Source organism: Leptinotarsa decemlineata, unplaced genomic scaffold (assembly GCF_025532065.1).
Source record: "Leptinotarsa decemlineata unplaced genomic scaffold, Ldec_3_MD MMD2_tig00003335_RagTag_RagTag, whole genome shotgun sequence".
Classification (NCBI taxonomy): Eukaryota; Metazoa; Arthropoda; class Insecta; order Coleoptera; family Chrysomelidae; genus Leptinotarsa; species Leptinotarsa decemlineata.
Genome location: NW_027412587.1, coordinates 5,620,190 through 5,647,402, shown reverse-complemented (window position 1 = coordinate 5,647,402; position 27,213 = coordinate 5,620,190). Strand labels below are relative to the sequence as shown.

General features: G+C 36.7%; 1 protein-coding gene and 1 long non-coding RNA gene across 3 annotated transcripts in view; one reads left to right on the top strand and one right to left on the bottom strand.

Annotated features, from left to right (window-relative positions):
• Nucleotides 1-27,213, bottom strand: part of LOC111503356 (uncharacterized) — a 212,221-nt gene that overhangs the window by 67,425 nt on the left and 117,583 nt on the right. The window lies entirely within an intron of this gene.
• On the top strand, nucleotides 19,191-21,318 carry LOC141483384 (uncharacterized). The gene is made up of 3 exons (XR_012466059.1): nucleotides 19,191-19,312; nucleotides 19,370-19,471; nucleotides 19,535-21,318. It is a non-coding gene; the product is annotated as an uncharacterized lncRNA (long non-coding RNA).

Below are 27,213 nucleotides of genomic sequence, written 5' to 3'. Positions count from 1 at the left end.
TTCTTACGTTTGTTGACAGAATCAAAAGTTGGGAAACTGAGAAGCACTTGTTCATAATTTGATGTTACGGGAAGGACAACTGGGGTCATTCAATCAACGTCCACCTTCTCTATAGACCTAGGGTCAAATTGTTTGGTTACTTCCTAATCTATAAAGCGTCACAAGACTAGTTTAACAAAGGAGTACTGTTACCTCCACGGGTGATTCCTTATCCAGCAGGAATATCTTAAGGCTCCCCGTGCGGAGCGGGGCCCCCAAGGTGATGCATTTTTGGATTTTACTTCAACATTGGATCCTCTTGATTCAAAAATCAATATGCTCTTTGATATTTTTAATCACAAGTTCATTTCTGAAAAGATCGTGTTCTGGTAATAACCGTTTTTCGGTGTGCTCCCAATTTTCAACACGTACCGCCATGTTTCGGGACTCAAATTCATCGGATTAGGCAAGAAAGCAATTTTCCATCACGGAACAACTTGAGTGACTTGCAGTTTTTAAGAAATCCATTGTTGATACAAGCCCGGAAAAGCGCATTTTCCAGCGCTGGCGAACTGTCAAAGGAAAACATTTACCCAAAACTTTGACGTTTTTTTCTCTTACTCCAGAGAGACGAACCGAAGGAAATCAGCGACAAGAAGATCGGATTAGGTGGCGTGCAAAAAGTCTGGCAAACTCAAAACTTGGCAGATACTCTCGAATTGATTCCTTGAGAAATATAAGGGCAGCGATTAACGAAGTCGAGTATCTCGGAGGACAAAAAAGGAGAAAATGCGAACGAGAAAAGTTCCCGTTTTTGTTTTGGTTCATTTAGTCAGTATAACGGCTGCGATTTATCAGGCAGGCATCTTTTTTTATGAGTGACGAATTGACATCGTTTGGAGTGCGTTTATTTCGACTCAGCGATAGAAAAGATCACTTTGTTCAAATGTTGAGGAACGTCTCAGATTCATTCTGGTTGATCCCCTCTCTTCAACTCACATAAATTATTGAGGCAAACGTGACTCTCATTTTGGAATTTTGAATAATATAGGGTCTTCCAAAAGGGACTTCCGAACTTTGACAATTGATAAAGGCCATCTTGTTTTGCTAAATCACCATGGACGGATGTAGCATTCAACAACACGTGCAAATGATAAAATTGTTTTACCAAAATGAGTGTTCTATTCGGGCAACATACCTTCTTGACGGTCGCCATAATCATCCTATCGAGAGGACTATTCACAATGTGGTGAATGAATTTGAGTCCACAAGTTCAGTAAACGGTCGACCAACACTCGTGCGTCGACGAAACGTAAGATCTCTCGAAAACGTCGCCGCTGTCTTTGAGAGTGTGTAGGAAAATCTGAGGCAGTTGATTTCACGTTGCTCACATGAACTCGGCCTTTCGCAGACCACAACTTGGCGAATTTTGCGTCGTGACTTGGGCCTGTAACCGTACACAATTCAACTAACCCAGGAACTGAAGGTAAACAACCATATACAACGACATGTGTTCGCTGAATGGGCTCTGGAGCAGTTGGTAACTGACCTAATTTTCATCAAGGCTCATTTCTGGATGAATCTGTACGTGAACAAACATCCCGGAAAAGTCACTATTTGGTGAGGAATTTGGGCTGGCGGGGTCATCGGTCCATATTTCTTTGAGAACGACATTGGCTAGGCCATCACTGTCAACGGCGAACACTATATAGGCCGATGATTTCCAACTTCTTTTGCTCTGAATTCGATGATCTGGACACCAACGACATGTGGTTCCAAAAGGACGGCGCTATGTGACATACAGTTCATGCCACAAGCTCATGCATGAGCGATTTGAGCGCATGGTCATCTCCACCGAGATCTTGCGATCCTGTTAAACTTTTTCTTGTGGGGTTTTCTCAAGTCGCAAGTGTATGCGAGCAAGCCAAAAACCCCAACGGTTCTCGAAGCCAACATAACCTATGCCATCGGTCAAATTCAGCTTGATTTATGCGCCAGAGTTGTGAAAAATTGGACGTTTCGGATGCGCTCTACTCAGAGCACATCCATACCACATATAATGGCATCAATAAGTCTTTCAATCGAAAAAAAAAATCTCTGATATCCCACATATACTTTGTTTCATTTAAATGTGAAGATAGAAAGTGTCCAATGAAAAACACTGTATATTCATACATTTCGAAGATAAATTTTTGAGATATCGAAAATGTCACTTGGCGCTAATTGAACTGAAAATATCAGAATGAATTTCATAATGATCTAAAAGAAATGTTTCGTATTACCATGTTCATTTTTGAGAAATGGAATTTTGGTCCATTTTGATGAAACGAAACCCTATATGACTTTATTGAGAAGACTTCTCCCCCACCAGAACAAAAATACTGTCACTCGACGCGAGTTTTGCTTACCAAGTCAGCGTTATCTGGAAAGACTGCAACTTCTTCTGTTAATATTTTTACTATGCAAAATGAGAGTTATTAAATTATTTCCTAGTATTTTGCTGATGTCCTGTTGTTATTAACTACCTGACATACCTAATCTTTACTTTTTTCTTTTTACATGGAATTATATACTAATGGAATTATATACTATTATATACAATTCCATAATAGTGAGCACTAAATTTTCAGAAATATTTTTGCATTAAAACGAAAACATTGTTGTCAAGGTTGTGATTCTATATATTTTATCATAATTTTTTCTCACCTGTTTAATATAATTTCCGAACGCCACTACAAGAGACGGATCAAGGCAAAAACGTCGGTCATTTCTGAGAATTCAGTGCCTACTATTTTGGAATTATAGTATAGTACAAACAATGAGCTATTAGGAATATTACATTCATCACCGTTCATAGATCTCTTTCCACATTTTTTGTAGACATCTAAAAATTTGTTATCATTTAATGGTCTCAACAGATTTCAAGCATGTCTTGCTTATTCTGTGGCTATTATTTGTGACATGTTGAGCAATACTGGACTTTCTGGTCTATAAAATCGTATGTGTGAAATATATTCCTTGTTACGAGCTATCATAGTCCGCTTAGTTTGACCAACATATTTTATATAGCAACCGCCACAGGTTATATCGTAAATCTCAGATTTTTTCTTTTCTGCCTTGTTGTCACTCAGGTTGCCCCACACTTGTTCAAGTGTACGAACAGTTTTTAACTGGTGGTGTATTTTGGTTCGTATGGAAAAATTATAAATTTTGAGCCTCAATCTTTCTGAAAAGTAGAAGATTTACGAATGAAAGTTCTTGTCAGATATCACAATTATACTTTTATTCTCCATATGTGCATTTTCATAATGAAATATTATCTCATGCCTCATTGTTTGTACATCTACATCAATGTCCTGCTTATACTGTTTCCAGTGTCCTGGAATTTTAGTGCCAACAAAAGTTTTATAACTACTTTTGAAGATATGATAGTATAACTATATTTTCACACTTTATTTGGTGCAACTTCATCTAAAATATCCGTAAGCTTCTATATTTACATGTTTCATTATTATGTGCCAGTCTATTATTTGACGTTAATCAATTGTTTTTATGCGATAGTAAGAAAGCACTTCTGGTTTCTCATTTCTCTGAATTCGAAAAGTTTACACTTCGTACCTCCAGTATGCCATATAGGTACACTCCGAATCTTGAACTATCAAAAATTTTGAAGAGAAGATCATGAAATGTACTTAGAGTTGTTGAAAGTATCGCTATGATTCTAGTTGTTCCTGTTTGAGATGTTTGAGCACTGGTGAATGTGCTTTTGTTCAAGAAATTGTGGTAGTCCTGAGTGGGGTAACTTTAACGTTGCCACGAGATGCTGTCATTAGTCAATATTTCTGTCGATTTCAGTCATCAATTGATCTTTGATAAATGATGTTGCCCAAACTATTATTCATCAATAAAAACAAATAATTGAGGTTATCACAAAAACCACGTGAGTAAACATCGGTTGATTTATTATGATTGTGTCAAACTTGTAAAATTTCCTTCGACGGTGATAGATTCATTCTGTTGTTTACTATTTGGCTAGTTTATTAACTGGGTGAATTGAGCCAATTGGTTTCTTGTGTCGGTGTTCCAAAAGAAAAAGAAACCAACAATAGACTAAATGAAAAATGTGCGTTTCAATATAAACGAGAGTGTGCAATTTCAGTTTGAGAATCAAAAAGGAAGAATAAAAAGTACGTATAATTTCTCAACAAATGAATTGGGCAGTCTATATATGATGTTATCTGGTTCGTTTTGTTCTCACTAATCTTATTACAGATGGAGTTTCTTCCACGAAAAGTTATTTCCTGTTCGACGTACGTTGATCGAACAGAGTCAGCGAATATTTTTAATAGGATGGATAGATCTGGAATACATTAATGTAAAGAAACCACCTTATATTAATAGAAAAAATCGACAGATGAACGATGATATCAATTGAAAAATGTTTTGATTTCAGTCCAAGATGTTAAAGATGGTAAAGATGTTTACTCACCGTATTATGGATATTTCCATCTCAATATCCAAATGAAATTTGTTCACAACGCATACATATGAATTTGATGATATACAGTTCTAGATTCTCATAGATTCGGGAAACTTTCATGCATTTGCTTGCATATACAACCTAAAATAATATTTTATGTCAGTGTGATCACAATCCACATCTACCTCTCAATTCGCATCATCACTTTGTATCTAGCGTTCTTTCAATAAAGCGGCCCATGAATGAAATCCAGTAAGACATATTGGTCGACAGATTTGCATGAGAGTTCTACACGACTGAATCGCTACACCAGTGTATAGGCATGTTATTGCTGTAGAACGATGACAGTTGAACTGTCACTTTGTATTGTCATCACATTCACTGATTGGAATGGCATTTTTTATTTACACCAAAAATGTATCCACGTACATCTTATTTTTCTTTATTTTCGGAATATTTTCAATTTCCTGAAGTATAAGTAAGCATGGGCATCTACTTTCATAGAGACGCCATCTATGGAATGAACAAAAAACTCAGAGCTTGGTTCCAAAAAAGATTTGAAGGTGGTCTGTTAACATTGATCACCTGTGAGCAATCACTTTTTGTTTTTCTCTGCAGATTTCACTGCAGGAAGAATAGATAAAACCAGAGCCCATAAAATTACCACAGTAGACAGCGCTGTTTCGACCCTTTTTGGGTCCCATTAGTATTGCTGAGATGAACCAACAATTCAGGCGTCCTTCTACGGGACAAACAAAAAACTGTTTCGTGGCGAAGGGTGTTGGAAAAAGCGAAAATATGTTTTTATCCGGTAGAGGGATCTCTGATTTATCTTGGACGATTATGGATTGGAAAATGAACTTGTATAGAGTAGACAAATAATAATATCTCAGATCTGAGGCAGATTCAACATTCTTTGCTATATACCAATTCTTCCTCTCGTAAACTACTTGAATGACACTCTCATTTCAATTGCAAGTTGAAATCTGTAATATGGAATTTTTAGAACTGATCTTTCTGCTTTCCTTACGCCACTGTTCTAGGCAAATCCCTTTCCTCGATGTATACAGCCCTCGCAAGGGAGATATCCCTTTTGTTTTATATCCCCGTATAGATAACCGAGAGACATAAATCTCCGGGCCATACGCTGGCATTAATGTCATAAAGATTTTGTTAAGGTGAGCTCTGGAACGTGTTGCGATTCCTAGTAAGAGAGGCTCAGGTGTGCCTAGGGAATTCCTCGGAGAAATCACGACTATGCGGGATAGGGTTCTGCGGCATTGTATTCCGCTTGATTATTAATTTTTTCATAAAACATGGTGATCCGAGTTTGGGCTTGTTAATATTCGAGTACCCGAAAGGGCTGTGCTGGATATTTCAGGGACCTGCGATAAAGGTTTTATGTAATGCTGTTCATTCATGTGGGGAGAAATTAGGTAACTTTGACTTCAGAACACGAGTCAAACTTTTCGAGACTTGCAAAATAGAACTGAAATCTCTGACGTGAGATGGATATATTGAAAACACTTTGCTTATACTAGTACAAAAATATTGTCTTTCGACGCAGGTTTCACTAAACAAGTTAGCATCATCAGGATATGAATAAAATATACATGAATGCATGGAGTCATCAACAGAAGCCAGCCGCACTTTGAGGTTTCAGTCAGGTCATCTCGGGTTGAAGATATCACTAAAGTCACCACGAGGCAGCTTTGGCTACCGGATGTTATGCAGGTGTATTAGTGTTGTTTCTGCAACCAAGTGTTGCCTAACATTGCACTTGGCTATACCGTACTGATGACAACATTATTATTCATGTCCGTATAATTGGGTAAGACATAAAGTTATAATAGGTTGATTCCTTACTAAGGCACAATGATTACTTGAAAATTCCTTAATAAAAACATAAAATAGTGTTGAAAATTGTAAAATGATATGTACCTCTATTGGTGGAATCAAATGTGCCAAGTCACTTGAACACTTCCCGTGGAAGTATCTATAGAAGAGAGACAAATCTCCAACCTTTCTTCGATGTTCCAGGCTATCAAGGTTGCACGTGATGTTCGCGTCTCCATTCAGGCGGATGGCTCTTTTCTGGAGGGAATCCAGCAACTTCAAGGTATGTTTGGGGGCAGAGCTCCATACATGAGAACAATACTCCAAAGGAGCTCTGATCTGAGCTTTATAAAACATCAAAAGTTGCTGAGGTGTGTACAGTTTTCTAGTTCGGAACAGTGTTCCAAGCTTTTGAGTGTGAAATACTAATATTACAATTAAAAGTTGTTGAAGCAGTCTTATCAAATATGATGAAAAAATCGGTAGTTTCATGTGTGGAAAAAAAAAAGAAAAGGAAAAAAAAATTCACAAGATTAATCTACCAGGAGCTCTAACTATTCGGCCACTTCTAGTTGTGATTTCACTTTGATTAGTGGACTCAGTTTTATGGATGCCAATTTCACATTTCGGTTCGGAAACTTCTTCATTGTTTATGATAATTTGTTGGGGATTTTCAGTAGGAGATGTCGATTTTCGTAATGGTCTAAGGTGTTGCCTATTTCGACGATAATGAGCATTATCAACTTCAACATTATAATCATTGGGGCCCGTTTTATTCAAAATAGTTCCCTGTTTCCATTTCCGACATTTTTCTTGAACTAATACTGGCTGATTGTACTGAAAATCGTTGAGTTTTTTGGTGCCAACATCATAGTAAGTCTTTTGGCTTTCTTGAAGACACTTTAGTTTCTCTCTTATACCCTGAATTGAATATTTTGGCGCAAGAACTTGTTGGCTTACTGGCAATGTTGTTCTTAGTTTACGTCCCATGAGAAGATCACAAGGGGCAGGTAAATGCTGTTTTGGCGTGGTATTATAATTGAGAATCGCCAAGAATGGATCCCCTCCATCTTGAATGGTTTTAGTAAGTAAGCTCTTGACAGTTTGGATGGCTCTTTCAACCATTCCGTTAGATTTTGGGTAGTATGGACTAGATGTTGACAATACGATGTCATATTTTCTACCAAATTGTTGAAATTCATATGACGTGAAAGGAGGTCCACAATCTGAAAAAATTTCTTGAGGTAGTCCGTTTGCTGAGAATATATTTTTCAAAGTAGAAATCACGGTTTCTCCTGTCTTATTAGTTATTATATGTACAACAGTGAATTTGCTGAAGTAATCTACGGCGACAAGAAAATCTTGGGTACCAATAGATTTAAAATCTATGCCAATTTTTTGCCATGGGAGGCTAGGAATATCGTGTGGCGTTAAAGGTTCTCTAGGGTTAGATTTTATATATGATTGACATGATGGACAAGAAAGGACAAGCTTTCCAATATCTCTAGACCAGCCAGGGTAGTAAATGGCCTCCTCAGCTCGTTTTTTACAGGCAACTACACCCTGATGAGATTGATGCATCAAGTTCAAAAACTCTTGTCTGAGGCTACGTGGAATGATAATCCGCTTTTTATAAAAAAGCACATCTTTGTGTGAAAAAATATCATCTTTGATATCCCAGTACTTTTTTATTTCACACTGAACATTAGCTTTGTGTTTTGGCCACCCGTTCAAGACATAATATTTAACTTTTTGGAGTTCAGGATCATCATTTATTGCTTCTTGTAATCTTTTTTGATTCTCTGGTCTGGTTGCTATTACAGAAAATACCTTCAAATTCGTTTCTAGATAGTCTGTATTTATAGTTTCTTCGGTTGGGTCACGACTCAATGTATCAGGAATTTGCATATTTTTTCCTTGAACAAACGTAAGTGTGAATCTGTATTGCAGTAGTTTCATAGCAAGTCTTTGAATTCGCGGTGTCATGTCATCGAAAGGTTTTTTTAGAAGTCCTAGTAGTGGTCTATGATCGCTTTCAATTTTAAATCCACTCAAGCCAAATAAATAGTATCTGAATCGCTCACAACCAAAAACAATGGCCAAGAGCTCTTTTTCGATATGATTGTATCGTTGCTGAGATGGAGTCAACGAAATACTTGCGAACTCGATAGGCTGATTATCTTGACTAATGAAAGCACCGAGACCGTATGGTCCAGCATCAACGAAAAGTACTACATCTTTCGAAGGATCAAAATAGGACAACGTTGTTGCATTAGAAATCAATTGTTTTAAACGAATGAAACATTTTTGTTCGTTCAAAGTCCAGACCCACTCATTTTTGTCACTCAAGAGTTTTCTTAATGTATTTGTTTCATTAGAGAGATTAGGAATAAATTTTGAAAGGTATACTATCATTCCTAAAAAACGTTGCAAATCCTTTTTGCACTTTGGCGGATTCATCTCACGGATAGCACTTGTTTTATTATCATCAGGGGATATTCCCTTGTCACTGATGATATGCCCTAAAAACTGTATTTTTCTGACGCAGAACTGTGATTTTTCACGATTAAGCGTAAGTCCACTACTTTGGATTTTCTGTAATACAAAATGTCGTCAAAATATGCTACCTGTCCTGGAATGCCATCTAGAATTTCATAGATACATCTTTGAAAAATTTCTGGGGCTGAAGATATTCCATATGGAAGTCTGAGGTATCGATATCTACCAAAACAGGTAGTGATTGTACACAGAAATGTGCTTTCTAAAGTTAATGGCAACTGAAGAAAGGCTGATGAAGCATCTAAAAGACTGAAATATTTGGCACCAACTAATTGGGAAAATAACACGTCCTGTGTGGGAATTTCAAAAATTTCCCGTTTGATGTACTGATTAAGTTTTCTTGGGTCCATGCAAATTCTAATATCGCCATTGGGTTTTGGAACAACAACAATTGGATGTACCCAGTCAGTTGGCTCAGTGACAGGTGAAATAATATTTTGAGCTACCATTTCGTCCAATTTTAGCTTAACTTTCTCTTTCAAAGCCAAAGGAATTTTTCTAGGGGCGCTAATATGTGGTATGGCATTTTCTGACAAAACTATATCATAATGTTTTTTAACTTTCCCTATACCCGAAAATACTGCACTGTATGAACTCAATAATATTTCAACATTTTCATTATTAGTTATGGATGACATAATATGGGATTTTTCTGGAAGAATTCCAAAAAGTTGACAGGCAGAAAGTCCCAAAATTGAACTTTGAATTTTAGAATTCAATACATGGAATGAAATTTTTCCAATTTTTTCACCATATTGACAATCAAGATAAATTTGCCCTAATACATCAATTTTGTGTCCTGAATAAGAGGACAGAGTTGAAGGGTCTGAAAGTTTTTCTAACGGTATGTTCAAAGCACAAAAGTCATTTTTATTGAGGGTATTAACCATACTACCACTATCAATTTCAAATTTAGTTTTGACACCGCATACTGAAATATTTTCAAACCATTCAATTGCATTAATGTCTGAGCTCGTAATAGTCCAAATAATAGAGTCATTACTACATTCACGATAGTTTACATCATTTTGCTCAAGAATTTCATCACATCCACCCTCTACAATTTCATAAACTCAGTTTTTATTACGAGGGCAATACTTGCGATAGTGTCCTTTTTGAGTGCAAAAATTGCAGAAACGGTTTGCCGCCAAGCACTTACCCTGTTCATGTTGTTGGCCACAACATCTACAAGTTATACTACCTCTATTCTTAATAGTCTGACTGCTACCGGCTTCTTCACATGAACCCCTATTGTGTCAAACATAGAAAATAATCATGAAATGATTCAGATTCATTTGAGTAAATATATGAATTGAAAGATATTCCAACCTCACTTCAATATTTTAACACAAGAACACTCAGTATTCAGAATTCCATCTTTTGATATTTCAAGTTCATAGACATCGAAATTGATCCGATCACAGGATATGGAATATAAAACAATCTCCAAATATGCAAACTTGGCACAGATTGCATGCTGTGCATTTTACCTCAGTACAGTGACCGGATCAAAGTCGCAATGTCAGCGTATAATTGTTTATAAATATTGAGGGAGGTCAAGATCATGGATCAGAATTAACAGTTAACAGTCAACAGACAGTATTCATTTACGTATCGATTGGGTCTTCAGAAATGCAGCACATCTCCTTTTCTTCAATCCTGCTGGGTGGCAGTATAATGTAAGTTTTTGATTGTTTTAATGCATTATTTTCTTATTAACATTTGAGTTTGAGTTTATTTAAAGTATTTTTTTCCGTTTCTTTTACAATAAACATTTAATTAAGTTTTAAATGAGTTCTTTTATTATTTGGATGAATGAGATGAATGGGTGAAACAGCAAATAAAAATCCTCCCGTAAATAGCCAAGCGAGAACTGAGTTGCGACAATATCGGCCTTGGCTGCCTGGACGTCTCTGATAACCCCTTTCTTGACTATATCTATGAGAGGACACTGCACTGTCACCTCTACTGTTATTCCAATCACGCCTTTTTATTTCACTCACCGTATCTTTCGATATTTCCTTTTGAGTGGCGACACTTGCTTCCATGGATCTACAAATATTAATCGCTTCCGTTAGCTTAAGGTCAGGGCTTTGAAGAAGTTTTTCTTGGATACGTGGATCTTTTACACCCAATACAATCCGATCACGAATTAGAACATCTTTTTCTTTGAAGTCGCATGTAGATGCTAGTTGCTTTAGAGCTGTGATAAACTGGTCAATCGTTTCACACGAAAGTTGTTCCCGTTTGAAAAACTTGAAATGTTCGTAAACAAGGTTTTTTGTCGGATTGAAATGAGCTTCAAATTTTGATAAAATAGTGGCCAATTTTTCTCTTTCTTCATCCTCTTCGTACTCGAAAGTATTATAGATTTTTATAGCTTCGTCTCCAAGTAAATTTAACAGGATACTTCTTCGATTGACGACTTGTTTATTTTGTGGAAATTCATGTTCACTGAGGATACACTACAAAAACACACTTTTTTTGTCTATTTTCCACTATATTTCTTTATTGTTGACCGGTTTTAAAGATCCTACATACATGCGAAAAAGGGAAAATGATGAATCTGTTGGAATCTATGGAAATAAACAGGTCAAAGAAAGATCCCAATTCTATTGTCCTCAACGAACAACTTGAATTAAACAATAGTCCTCTCCTGAACCTATAGTCCAGATCCCAAAACCTACATTATATTGAAAGCTTTGTTATGTTCATGGATTTTACAGGTATATGAAACGCAGGTACCGGATATCAGGTATATCAGATATATCAGGTATATCAAATCATTTATGCTAGAATAATATAGGTATAAATTACTCGGATTTAAATGTAATCAGTTAGTTTTGAAAATGGTATAATAGCCGAAACCGGTCAACAATAAAGAAATATAGTGGAAAATAGACAAAAGTGTGTTTTTGTAGTGTATCCTTTAACAGGATAGCTATTTTAACAGGATCTGCTTTGGTGGTTTTTCCACTCGCAATTAGGTAAAGATCAAATTTTAGTTTCCAAAGTTTCCAGTTTCCACTGAGATCACCACTAAAACTGAATTCTTCCGGAGCTCTGGTTTGATCACCCATTGTGTTAAAACTTTTATAGTTTTGTTTTAGGAATTTACTAAAATCCCCTTTTATTATCAACTGCCGACTTCAACGGTTAAATTTGGCAACATCTATTGTTCAACAACAACTGACCTAATAATTTCCAAACCTGGCAGCACAAACACAAAAACAAGTGATTTAGAGCACTTTACCGCTGTCACCATGTGAAATACTAATTGTTTCTAATAAGGGCATCATTGACAACTCTCTATATCTTGATGTACTTTATTTATTAATAATGGATAACAATAGTGACTGTATACAATAGCTGCACACCATCGTGATGGCTGATTGACAACTGGATTCGCTGCCGTGTTGCCGCTTCTACTGAATACATGACAGCCTTTGCAATTCCAGCGACATGATTGTGCCAAGATATATTGGTGTCCATTTTAACCCCCTTATTGAAGCAGAAAGCGGAATTGACTGACCTGATATTATTATATCCGGTTCGGAGACATTCACTTTCTTAGAGAAAACCGTTGCCTGGGTTTTTGTGGCATTGAATTGAAACTGGGTACTTTCACTCCAATTAGAAATCACTTCTAGATCCTTATTAAGATATGTAACCTCATGCTGCCGGTGAAGATGTGCCTCCGTAGCCGATGTCCTGGAATCTAAATGGAATGACGAGACAAGTGGGCTGTCGTTAGCAAAGCAATGGTTTTTTTGGTCCAATAAGTCGTTGATATAAAATAAAAAGAGGGTTGGAGACAAAATGGATCCTGGGGAACACCAGCGTTGATGGTGAATATATTCGAGAGATATCCATCGACGGCCACTTACAGGGAACGTTCTTTCAGGAAGCTAAAGAGCCATACACGGTCAAAGGCCTTAGAAATATCAAGCGCAACAGCTCTTGATACTCAATATTCATCGATTGCGTTATTCCAAATATGGGTGACTTACGATAGAAAGTCGCCTGTCGATTTTTGTTTCCGAAAGCCATATTGATTATCGCTCAAGATGTTGAAGCCTCCAATTATTTGAGGATATGGTGGTTTACAACATTCTCCATGATTTTTGATATCACTGATAGCAAAGATAGAAATACTTGATAGAAATACTTGAGATTGTGTTGACCAACAGCTGCTTTTATGATTTACATCATCAATGTTAGTAGAGCAAGTGAGGTCACTGATTTTATTGTCTAATATCGTTGTTTTCGAGGGCGATACTATAATTATAGCGGTCATATAATTTTTGGATACTATTTTTAAAGTACAAGCCTCAAAATAGGCTTTCATTGGAGCCAAATTTCTTTCCAGCGATCATTTTCTTGAGGTCTGAGAACATAAAAAAGTTGCTGGAGACTACGTTGGAAGCCGAATCAATTCGAAGCCTAATTCCTGCAATTTGGCCATCGTTTTCACACTGTATTTTCTTGATGAAACAGCACTTTTTTTTTTTTCAAATGGATTTCTTCTATCAAACGCTCCAATAACGCTATGTAATAGTCGCTATTGATGAAGTTTTTTTTACAAGATAGTCGATAAATATCATACCATGCACATCCCAAAATACTGATACCATAAACATCCCAGTCGACTATTGCGTCTTTGCACGCTTTGGAGTCGGTTCACTACGTGCAGTCCACTCAGATGACGATGTTTTGATTCTGGTGTGATTGTCACATATCCACGCATAAATTTGGGTTTTGTATGATGGGACAGCTTCAAACACTGTTCAGAATCATCGATTCGTTGTTGTTTTTGAACAGAGCTTTCGCACACCTAAATATTCATGCACGATATGTCCAAAATGTTCTTCAGATATCTTCAAAGCCCCAGCTGTCCCGATCAACTCCACTTTGCGGTCATCCATAATTGTTTTGTGAACTTTTTTGGTGTTTCTATCGGTAACAGCCTCTTTGGCGTTTAAACTTAGCCAACCACTTCTCAACGGTTGATTTTCCTGGTATGGTATGGTGCAAAGTCAGAATAATGTTTATCAAGCCAAGCCTTGGCCTCAACAGTTTATTTTTCGCCAAAAAACAATGCTTTGTCGACACATAATTTTTTAATTCATCTTCAAACTAGCAACAATTCTTCTACTCAAAATAGTTTATTCCACACACTAATAGTCCGACAATTGTGAAATTTGTACACGAGTCTTTTGAAGGTTAGGGTTAGCTAAGAACAATATGGATTTATTACTAGTAGCGCCATCTGTGTGTTAGCCTGCGGACTTTTCAGAAATCCTCAAGATCGCGTTTTTTGAGATTTCCTACATTTGAGTGTATGCCAGAGCATCAGTTAACATTTCGCAATATTCAGAACATTGTGGAATGTGTTGGAATGTTCAGCAATAGTCAGGAATTTTCTGAAACATCATGGTTTATTCCAGCAGAACACTTTCGAATGTTGTGGAATGTTCTGGAACGTTGCCAAGTCTTTTTTCTATGTTTGGGGCCACCCATTTAAACGAAATATGAAACAAGATGCGTCTTGGGTTCGAATGTCAATTTCTTTTCAGTGAAGTGCCATAAAATTTTATATCAACTCCCTGACCGGGATTTTACCTATTTATACTCGTTTATAGACCAGTTTTCAATACCATAAACAAAAATAAAAATATCGTTTTGTTCATGAAACTCATCTACTAAAAACTATTTCCCCCGACGAATCAACCTGCACTCAAGTAATTCGTTTCGACAATTGAAAAAGGGAAACGGCAACTACTTTAAAACCCGAGGAGCTGCCATGGATAACGTTACAGAAAAATATTTCAACGCTGAGCCGTTTTTTGCTCTGATGATCCACAAAGGAGACACGAATTCGTGTTGGTATTGTGTCTGGATACGTTCTGTGAAGTTGCTCTATTGTGTCGGCTGCCTTGCATCTCGAAATGTTTCACTGAAAAACGGATATATTTCTCATACGTTTCCATATTAACACTTTTGTATACGGTACGTGTATGAAATGCGACACAAACTTATAAGATATTGTCAGTTGAAATGTTTGAATAGTAACTGGTTAACCCAGGTTTTGAGTATAGAAGTAAAATGGGACGAAAATTAGAAACTGAAAGAAAGAATCTGAATTTAATTCAATTGGTCTTGTAGAGAGACAATTCGAAAAAAAAATTGGAAAGGCGACCATACCAGGTAGTTTTTCAGAAAATCATGAAGATGCTTCACTGTCATTGATGCCATTCAGAATCTTTGGAAAATGCAATTAACTTAGAAAATTATTTTACTCTTCAAAAAAAAAATAGACCGTGGTTAACACCATAGTTGTGTAATTTGTAATATTGCAGCTCCCAGGCCATCCGTCCATTCCGGAAGAACAGCAAGTGCAAATAATTGGTGAGATGCTAGTAAATCCTGAACAGTCTACTTATTCCGTCGCGAATGTTTGTGATGTGTCCTTCTACCGTGTGGAGACCTTAAAAGAGAAATAGGTATCATCCATACAAAATTGAAATGGATATTGTATTCCAACAAGATGAAGCACCACCACATTACTCCAGACAAGTAAGAAACTATTTGGATACTACTTTTTCCGGTCGTTGGATTGGCCGTCGAGTTCCTACAGAATGGCCGTCGAGTTCCTACAGAATGGCCAGCCCGTTCGCGAGATTTGACACCTTTTAACTTTTTTATGGGGCTATTTGAAGCAAAAGTTGTACGAAACTGAACCTGTTTCAATATTGGATATACGGCAGAGAATAATAAATATTTGTAGAGATATGGACGTTACTGTGTTCGAAAATGTTCGGCGTGAAATATCGGATAGGCATCTTCTGAACTGATCTCAAGCTCATTACCTCATATTATGTAGTTAAATGTCAATGTATTCAGACAATTATTAAAAGTTCCGCCATTTTGTAGTAGATGAAGATATTGACTTCATATTCTAGGGTTGCAAAGTATGCGACAGGAGCTTCAAAATGATGTATCACAAGAGCCCCCATTTCCATTTAATTTTTTTTTTCAAATGGCACCCAGTCGCCATCTTGAAAGTTTCATCTGTCAATTTCACTACAAAATAAAGTATTCATGAATTAAATTCATTATACCAAATTTCAATTTTTCCAGTTGACCCGTTCAAAAAATAAAAGAGGTGGGTTCATTGAAGAAATGCACTGTATAATGGATTTCAGAAGATAATATTGCGCTGTTCCATTATGTAGGTGGTGGGTGTATAAAATGATTGTGGGCGATTCTCTCAAGTATAGTTTCTGTTCTGTACCAATTCGATTAGGTTGTTCCAAAAGTTTTGTTTGTTTTTATGAGTCTACTTCAAACTGTAATATCTCAGTGGATACTAATTCGATTCAATCAAAATTAGCGTCATTTGAATCAGTGCACTTCTGCCAACGTTACACGAGTCGAATAATTCCTTCATAATAAAAATTGCGTGCTCGGGAATCGATGAAGTCAACGAAGGCCGTTTTTGTCCAGTACTGATTGGCGAAGTTTCTGCCGATGAGAACGGTGAGGCAGAACGATGCTTGATTAGTTTGATTTTTGGACGGTGATTAGTGAATCGCGCGGACGGGCATTGCTGTGAGGAAGGATCAGACCTCTCCTGTTGACTGCTGCCGGCTGCTGCTGACGCAATGTTCTATACATTTCGTCGATTTCCTCACAATAGGAAACAGCCGCAGACCACCATAAAGTAACCTTATTTTTTTTGGTGGGTGCCTGGGTGGCTCTTTAGTGTCCAACCACTATTCTGAATGTCTCCTGTTGTTGTAGTAAATCCACTTGTCATTACATGTGACGATCCAAAAAGATCGTTTTTGTTGCGCAAAAGCAAAGAACAAGAACCTCGAAATGTGACAATTTCTGTCGATCGTTCAAATAGTGAGGCACTTTGTTTTCGAGCTTTTCGACCATTCCAATACGTTTTAACCCACCAGTGTTGAACGTAGCAGTGTTTTTAACATAATTTTAAAACTTCTATGATTTTTTAATCTACCTTTTTTGACCCTTGGGCTTGAAATTGGAAACTTTCAGGTTATTGGTATTTATTTACGATGGATAAATCTGCAACTTAACCCTCAATAAAAAGCCTATACTTCTATTGTTAACTCTCTCAAGACCGTCTATTTTGTTTCTTCATGGCTATATTATTTGCGTTCAAATACCGATTTTTCTAAAGATAAGGTGACATTTCTCTGCATTCCTATCTTTTTGAAATCATGGCAACTATCAAATACAATCCATACTAATTTCTCTGTTTGCCGAATTTCGACCCTTTTCAAAGATGTTCGGGAAATACGTGACTTGAAAATCCTTATAAATTACCCTCTCTCAAAAAGAAATTTTTGGGGAGTAGCACCAAGTGAAGATAAAATTCAGTCTGCATCTGAGAGTACTAGTAACAAGACATACCGTCTTACCGCGTATCACAAGTTCATCGTTTGCAAGTACCGTAGAAGTAGAAACATCTTGTTGCAAGACATACCTTCTTACCCGATACTGTAAACAATACCAATCTTGTTTAAGTTTTTCACCATACCTTTTTTTTTGTTTTTATACATAAAGGCTTCTACTGTAAAGTCATAGTAAATAAAATATAAGAACTTCGAAATGTGACGTCAGAAACCACATGGAAGGTGACGTCCAGTTCTTTCGCCATCCCAAGCACCGTTTGTGATGATGGTGTCGGAACCCTTTCTTGGCAATTCTACAAGTATAATGAAAAAGTCGAAAACTATACAAAATACCTGTCGCACCAGGGTACACGCCACCGGAGGTTTATTAAACTCTTTCTCGACAGTACTGTAGCTGTTACTGGAGTGAAGATGGGAGAATGAAATCAAAATTTCGGAGCGAGGACAAAGAACTCACTAGGGAACGAGCGGCTATTTTCAAATGAGCAAGTCCATTTCGTTGCTAGCTAGGTTATAGGTTATGTTATATTCTTCCGGGTTGTTTCCGCTAGGGTTATCATTTATTTCGAGGTCTGCTTTTACTTCGGTTTCGTTCTCGTTAGATGTGTGTATGAAAATTTTGTGTTGGAAATTTGCGCATTCTTTGATTCGGGATAGTGCATCTGCATTTTTGTTGATTTTGTCAGGTTTGTATTCTATCTGGTAATCATTCTCTTCCAGTTTAAGTCGCCAGCGTACCAGCCTACTACCACGGTCTTTTATTGAAAAAAGCCAGGTGAGGAGTCTATGATCGGTGATTAATCGGAATTTTCGTCCGAAAAGATATGGACGAAAATGCTTTGGTGCCCAAAAGATGGCGATATGTTCTCTTTCTAATATATAGTACTTCGATTCTGCACTAAAAAGTATTCTAGATGCATTGAAAGATCTTTGCCTTGCGATAAAATGACACCAATTGCAAACGCAATGGCATCAATAGTGAGCAAAAATAGTTCTTCAAAATTATTGTGAATGAGAATGGGGCTCGTTATGAGTGCATGTTTAAGTTGTTCGAATGTCTATCTGCATTCAGCGTCAATGTTGAAGGGGGTATCCTTTTGTAGTAATTTAGTCAATGGTTTCAAAATTTTAGCGAAATTACAAATGAATCAAATGAAAAATATTCCGTTCGAAACTTAAGAACGAAAATGCTCTGATTTTAACGGAAAACACATTATTTTATTTTTACACCTGAAATACTGGAGTTGAATTTTAAGTAACCGGAAAGTGACACTACTTTTATAACTAGATATTGCATTAACTTGATGTGTACTTCAAGAAGAATGGCACGAGACTAATTTTTATTCGCGGATTTTGGTGTATTTATGAGGTTTTGGAAACAAGTGAAATTCAATCATCGTCCATAGATATTCTAATAAGTCCGCTCACTCTCAGCAGCGACCCAAATCATCACCCTCCGTCCTCGCGCGTCCCTTGCCTGGCCGGTCGGTCGTCAGTGCCCGTCTGACGGGGGCGCCAGTTTAACAGAGTGTCTCCGATTGAACAGTTCGCATCGTTCCGGCCAGTTATACTGAGTGCGTAAAATAAACATTTTATTGGAACTTTTATTCTTGTAGTTATTTGAACATTTTTTATTGTTGTGATGACTTCTCACCGTACCTTTTGCAGTGTGGATTCTTGTGATAGTTTACGTGAAAATATTTCATTTTTTCGATTCCCCAAAGATGCCACAAGGTAATAAATTCATCAAATACATAATGTCAGTTATAGGTCAAAAATGTTTCGGTAGTAATGTGATTTAGATACTATTTATAACTAATGTTCAAACTATATTTACTATATTTCGCAGCATTTGGTTTTGTTGGAGACCACAAATATGCTAACTTAACACTTGAGCAAGCCTACATTAGAATACGAGTTTGTAGAAAACATTTTGACGATGAATCCTTCACTTCCTCTGGAAAACATTTACTTACCACTGCTGTGCCCTTAAAGTTTCCAACAAAATTGGACGGTAAGAAATTTTCCACTTCACAAGCATGGAATATTTTTTTGAATGAGTTATTTTCAGGTAATGATCAAAACAATGACAATCCAGGTCCCTCCAGCGTATTAGCTCCTTCAAAATTAGATGCGTGTACACAAACAGATACATGTCATGAAGTTGAACAAGGTAAATGCCAAAGCTCTATGATGATGAACATAATCACTCATTCATATTACAAATGTTTTTTAGAATTAATTCCCAACAAAGAAACTGATTATGTACTACAATCCAATGAATCAGTCCAAAGTGGGTTATCTCAAGAATTCGTGGAAGGTGAAAATACAATTTTTTGGCTTTCTTCTTCTCCAAATCAAAAAAATAGAAATAACAACTTCCATGAAAGAAGTAAAATCAAAAAAAAAATTACAAACACTCTCTGTTGATAGGTTCATGTATATCATTCAAAGACGTTTGAATCATTAACAAAAGGGAATAAAGAGTCCATCTATTTTTTTGATTTGGAGAAGAAGAAAACCAAAAAATTGTTCCTCAAACTTCATTCTCTCCACAAAAAGACCTAATTCCTCAGTAAAAATACACTAATTGGTACTTGAATCTAACCTAAAATTCTTTCTATTTATTCCTCGAATCACTTCTAATATGTGCTAATTTCTTTATAGATGTATCGTGTCAAACTTTTTCCAAATTATCTGATAGCAGTCCCAGAAAGCAAGGACTCAGGAGAAGAATTAAGGAGCTGCAAAGCGAGCTCAAATCTTCGAAAAGGCGCAAAACGGTAACACGAGAAGATGTTGAACAATTTTTGGACGAGCAGTACCCACAGGAGGCCACTATGTTGATGAAAAATCAACTGACATTACTCGACAAAAATCCCAAAGGAGCCAGGTACTCTAAAGAAGTCAAGCATTTTGCTTTGAGCTTATTTTTATTAGGACCAGAAGCATACAAGAAATTATCTAAAGTTATGAGATTGCCATCTCCCTCTACTCTGAGAAAGCTGACTGAACATTGGAAAATTACCCCAGGATTCAATGAATTCATTTTTAAAATTTTGGAATTAAGAGTACCTTTGATGTCAGGTAAAACTAAGGATTGTATTTTATGCATTGACGAAATGTCAATCAAATCAAATTTATTTTATAATGTGTCAAGAGACGTCGTCGTTTCGACTTTTATAAAGTCATCCTCAGGGCACTACAAAGTTGCAGTGAATCAGATATAAATACACACATACAGGTGAAAAATTATTAAAATTTGCGACTAGAATCACTTCTGCGGATGAGAGGTCAAGATTGAGTAAATTTGGTACAATTCAATTGACAGTAAAAATGTAATGTAGAGGACAGAGGAGGTCAATTGAATTGTACCAAATTAATGTACTCAATATTGACCTCTCATTCGCAGAAGTGATTCTTGTCGCAAATTTCAATATTTTTTTACCTTGTGTGTATTTATATCTGATTTACTGTAACTTTGTAGTGCCCTGAAGATGACTTTATAAAAGTCGAAACGTCGGCAACGAAATAATAGTAGTTTCAGTTATTCGACCTAACTCCAACCAACCCCCAGCTAAATATTTGAAATGTGTCTAAATATATATGCCAAAATACTGAATAGATTATAATTATACTATCAGGGTATACTCAAGAAAACAACAAATCACCATTTGATTAGGTAATATGTAAATAAAGATTATTCATCTTCATTTTCTCTTTATTGTGGAGTCCCTTTATAAGTATCTCAACCTTTTTACCTGCCCATAATTTAAGAAATCAGATAATTCATGCCAGTTATTACAACGAAATATTCCCCAATTTATTGTTATTAGAATCTCATATTATATAATCATCTCAATGAAAGATCATACAAAAACATAAATACATAATATATAATGAATATGATCAACACTTGACGCCTGACCCTCGTAGACACACTTTCGAGTAAACATATTGTTCGCGCTGCTGACTGACCCTCGTATAACGTATTTCTGCTGGTAGCCGCATGATTTACGACCGCTCGCAAAAAAAGCGGCATATTTTACCCACATCAAAGGAGTTACCAGACTTATTAGAATATCTATGGACGATGATTCAATTACATCTACCTGGCGGCGAGAAACAAACGGCAGCTGTTACATGCATCCCTTTTGAATATCTGATTTATGACCCTATTAATATAACTTCTAACATTACCGACTGACATTAATATTCCTTCCTAATTATTTCGGTTCGCGGTAATTGTATCATTGTTTTCACCGCCCTGCCTGAATCTCATCTGTTCTGTTCGATCATCTAAGATTCCTTCGGCCTTAAGGTTGTCTGTTGTTAACATTTAAAATTTGATCTACTTTACGACAGGCGGACAAGGGCAGGCTGTCCTTGTTCAACTTTCGCTGCCTGAACCACTGTGCATATCCTTTTTGCGAGGCATTGGCTTGGGATGTGGGGGTTGAGCAAACCGGCCATTGGATGCCTGCTTCCACGTAGCCCCGCTGGATACGGGAATGACAGAATCACTTGTGGTTCTGTAATTCCCTAACTGAATGGCATCCTAACGATGGCTTAATCCTAAGGTGTGTGTATCCGTGCCTGATCCAATAACTGAACCTAAAGAAAAGGTTTGGTGGTGCAATCAGGAAACGACTGAGTCGTTTTCTCAAGAGCGGGTTATCTTATGATACCGCTTTGCACCAAATGCTTGAGCGGCGTTCGCAGAATCTGTCTCAGGTGGAGGAACAAACCCCCCATGAGCAGGTTAGCAAACATTTGCGCTTAAATCATGATTCACCAAAACCAGAGGCGAAAAAGCCCTCCACGGTTGAATCTAAGGTATCTTCAGGTGTAGCTGACATACAGAAATCCTCATATGGGAAGGTTGGCGCTGGTATCAAGGTGGAAATCTTGCACCTTGACTATCCGACTACCTCATTAACGATGAAACAGCAGAGCATATACTTTCTGCCTGCCCCGCTGGAGACCGAATCAGGTTTTTAGAGTTCGGCAGAGCCGTACTCTTACCATCTGACCTGAGAGACCACTCACCCGCCATACAAACTGATCGGCTTCGTTAAGAAGCTGGGTTTATTTGGTCGAGTGTGAATAGTTGTGAGTGGGTTAAATGTACCCACTAACTTTGGACCTAAGTTAACCTAACCTAGTTTATGACAATCTTCCGCACAGATGTCTTCACGAAAAATGCTCTCAAGACTTCATCTAATTTGCATCTGTTACAATGAGTCAGTCTCCATCATGGTCCTCAAATTGCCGTCTTGGATTATTGTTGTTCGACCAGTTCGGGGCTCATCATCAAGGCTGAAATCTCCGGAATAAAATTTCGCAAACCAATGTGGAACAGTACGTTATTCAATGATATCATCGCCAACTGCCTAGTTAATTTTGATTCAATTTGAATTTGTAGAGAAGAATTAGCTAAAAATTGCTTAATGACATTATATAATAATAAACTGAAAAGAGGCAAAATATAACATTTGGAGTAAAATGAACAGCATCAATGTATAGAGAACAAAATTCTCTATCGATCAGTAGATACCAAGACACAGTAGAATCAATATTTATTGAGACATGCGGAGCTACAAAAACACACGACAATGAAACCTAATACTTTAGCCTCCTTATGAAGGAATGATAAATTTTAATTCACAACTATTTTCTTCTCTAAAACCATTAGCTATTACCTACACTCCAATCAGTCAATTTTAAACTATATTCAACTAATCGAACAGAGTAGTAATTGGTAAAGTAATTGGTGAAAACAGGTACGAGTAGACAGAAACAGGTAAATAAATTACTTGCCAGTTTTTAGCGTCCAGTTGCTTGGTTCATTATAGACAAATATTTCACCAATAACACAGGTCAACAGTGTTTTTGTCACATGAACTTTGTGATGTGTTTTGTTTATCTTGGCCTACCCTCATTATGAATATATAATAATTTTGTTTCAATCACATCCAGATTTTTTGTGACAGCTATATATTCATTTCTGACCTAATATACGTCATTTAGGCGTCGGTATTACTATTGCATCAGCAACATACATTTTATTTTCGTTAGGTACATCGCAAATATGCAATGAAAGTGTTCTACTAACCCTGACAGTTTTGTTATGTGTGTGAAGAATCAGCTTTTACATCCCAGCGTTGAAATTTCACCCCAATAATTGAATAGTGCTTTTAAGAATATTTTGGATTTACTATGCAGCATCAAGATAAATTCTGGGTCCCAGATAAATGTTGTGTAACGTGTGTGAGTCTATTACTAGGTTGGGCTTTTATTTGAATCAAACAAAAATAAAAGGCATAACAACGAAGTCCAAACATACTATCCAGTATCCAAACTTGTCTCCCTTTCCTATATAGTCCCGAACTGTTTATACCGAAGCCTTCAAATAGACCAGAAAGTCGGGATTCCAGTCCGGAAGAACTTGTTCGCATGAGGAATATGAAGATAGTGGCCCAAGTTATGAACCGCCAACACAAGTGATTCAAACGATTCAGTACGTGATTTGAATTTGTCTAAAAAACAGGCTGAGCTTTTGGGGTCTAGATTGAAAGACTGGAATTTACTCTCAAAAGTTTATTATTTTCGACATTGCGACGATGAAATAAAAGCTTCCTTTTCTATAGTAAATGATTTAGTCCATTGTCATAATATTTATGTTGTGATAAATTTATTGAATTTTGAATATGAAGGACATTTACTTAATAGAGAAGCGTTATCAATGGAAATGGAGCCCAGGAATGTTAACAGATTATTGTTGGAAACTCAGAAGGGACCTACCAGAAAACAAACATTCACGAAAATCATAAATATTTATTGTACAGTAAGTAATAATTTTTCTGAGTATAGTTAATTTTTGTAATTTTCACCAAAATATATGCTTTGATGTCAAGACAAAAACCTGTTGTGTTAATTTTTTTCATTGATACAATTTTGGTTAGTGATCCTAGTAGATTCAAAGTTTGATATAAGTTTTCATGTGACAAAAAACAGTTGAAATTTTGTTGACCAGTGTAATTTTTCACAAAAAGGAGCTGAGTAGAGTATTTAATAACATGTATAAATAAAATCTACCAGTGGTATTTAGAAAAAAGTGTTTTATTCATTGTATTTAAGTATTCCATAGTATTCATAGTATTCAATAATGTTTTATTACTCTGAAATCCTCTGATATGTTGAGAAATTCAGTTGCAAAGAATGTAATAACTTTGAAAGTTAAATGATCTGATGATGGGAAATTCCTAACTCGATTTCGTCTACAAATAACTGTCCTTTTCTTCCTCAAGCGAGAAATCATCGTAATTAGAAACCCCCTTTTTCGTCGAGGGGTGAAATTTTCATTCCCGGAGAGATTGAGTTTTCACAAATATTTCAGCCTGCGAAGCACTTTTCAATTCCCGCTATGAAAACTTCTCTAATCTACTTTTCCTCGGAATTTTCGACGTTGCGTAAGGACTGGATTGCCTCTCCTGACATGTCTAGCACGGATCTGAACCGTGCTAATATTTGTTTATGAAATATGAATACGTAATGCGATGTCTGTATTTGAAAGATCCGTTTCACTTGAGTCTTTTCGTGGAAAAAAATTGAGTTTCGCGTCCCATTCAAATAGGAAATCGACGTTGCTGAAGGGAAAGTCGTATTTGTGCAAAATAGGCCCAGATTGAACTCCCTGAAACTTTCAGGACTTATGACATGTTCCGGTTGAACTCAAGTTTTCAGATGTCTGAATCATATTTCAATAATACATTCCATATAAAAAAATTCTACAGTCGCATCAATCCAAGTTCATCTAATTTTTGTGTTCTTTAAAACTAGTTTTCGTAGTTCTTTCAGTTTGCCAGATCTCAAGTTATTCTAATACCGTATTCTGCGATAACGTCAATAATTCACTTGTTTGTATTGGGTGAACAACTATTAATATTTCAATCCAGATAACAGATTATGAGAAACGGAATAACTCTTGTTCATTTTGAATATCTGGAGTAATTTCAACCTCAATTCAATCATAAATTCTGCGGTTTTAGTAGTCTATTTACAAATCTCTTTCGTTTGAACCAACCTTACTTTTGTTCCACATTTACGTTAGATCTTTTAATTTTTACTGAAGTGCATGTAGCGAATTCAATCATATTCCAAACTTCTCATATACAAATATATTTTGTTGTTTTCAGAACTCTTAATCCAAAAATTATGGTGTGTCACTGTCTACTACAATCTCCCATGAAATATCCTAAGTTTGCTTTGGTCCGAAAATGTTTTAGAAACTGCGCAGGACATGATGCGTAACAGCAAAAAATCTCAAAGAGTCCGAGATAGCCCCGGACCTTTGGTTGAACCAGAACGCATTTTGAGAAGACTACTGCACCATCTATTCAATTTGGCAAGCAGGCAGGCAACTTTGAAATATGTTCATAGTTTTTGTTGGCTATCATTGAAAAGTTTCTTCTTCATTTACATATATTTTTTAATTGTCTCATATCATTTTTGCAACTATGTCAAGTAAAAATCAAATTCAAATGGAAATTATATAATTAATATTAAAAATATTTTTCAAAAAGTTATCAACTCTTGGAACTTTTGATCCCCAAAAATGACAATGAGGATGAAAATGAATTTTTCAGTAGGGAGAAACTTCTCGTATCTGTAGAGTAGGGAGGCTGAGTGTAGCCTCACAGCACTTAGACCACATATGACCCATGATACATCCTCTCAAGGAGTTGTTCTCCTAGGTCATCGTCCATCCTGTCCTTTCCTGGAAGGTGGACAGGTCTCTTGGAGACATCTTTTTTGTATCAACAGTTGTAGGCCAAGACTCGCCGAACACCCACTCTCTTATTGACGATAACTCCGGACATTCGCATAGGACTTGCCTGATAGTTTCATCTTCTTGTTCACACATCCTGCACAGAAATGTGTCTACTAGCCCCATATTGTGGAGGTGTTTCTTTTGTTGACAGTAGCCAGTCAGAAATCTTACTGTTAAGCGTAGATTCTTCCTGGTCATCGTCAGACATTTCTTCGGCGCCAGCTTCCCAGGGTCACCCAGGCTGATCCTGGCAAGATTGCATCCTTTGATTTCATCCCATCTCTCAATGAATTGAGCAAGGGTATTAGTTCCGCAATTGTCGAAGTCATCAGGCCATAGGTGCCACTGGGTCCTAAAATTCTTAGTCCAATCGCTTCCTTGGCTAAAGAGTCGGCAATGCGATTACCTTTACTCCTGTCGTGCCCTTTAATCCACCTCAGGATAATGCTATTATCTACCGAGGCTTTGGCTAAATTTTGGTGGCCCTCTAGTACTAACCCTGAGGTAACACGTTATCTGTTCAAGGCTAATAGGGCTTATCTGCTATCAGTGCAGATTGTTATGTTTTTGCCAGAAATTCCTTTTCTGATTATTTCTTTTGTGGCGATTGAGATAACAGACAATTTTGTTTGCACCACGCTGGTATTTTTCTACATTCCCCACTTAATCCTTAGGCTTAGTGTATTTTCAGAGGTGTATAAAGTATAAAAACCAAAAGTACCTCAGTACTTAGAATTTGAAGATTTGGTTTGATATCATCAGAAGATGAGGATGATGATGATGAAGATGATGAAATACTGTGGAGCCTGTCCATTTTATTTTGTAGTGTATCCTTGTGGTCAAAAATTCAGTTGAAATGTTACCCAACCTCAATTATTAACTAACAAAATTGAATAAACAAAGAATATCCTAAAAACCAACCCAGTGATGTCCGCTATTTACTGATTGTGAATAATTATGGTTAGGTAAGATAAAAAAGCTTAGCAGATCACTTACTTCTTTAGCTAGAAGACAGCAAGAGCTCCAGTAGGAAGAGAACATAACATCATAACATAACTCATCAACATAACATCAAGTGGGCT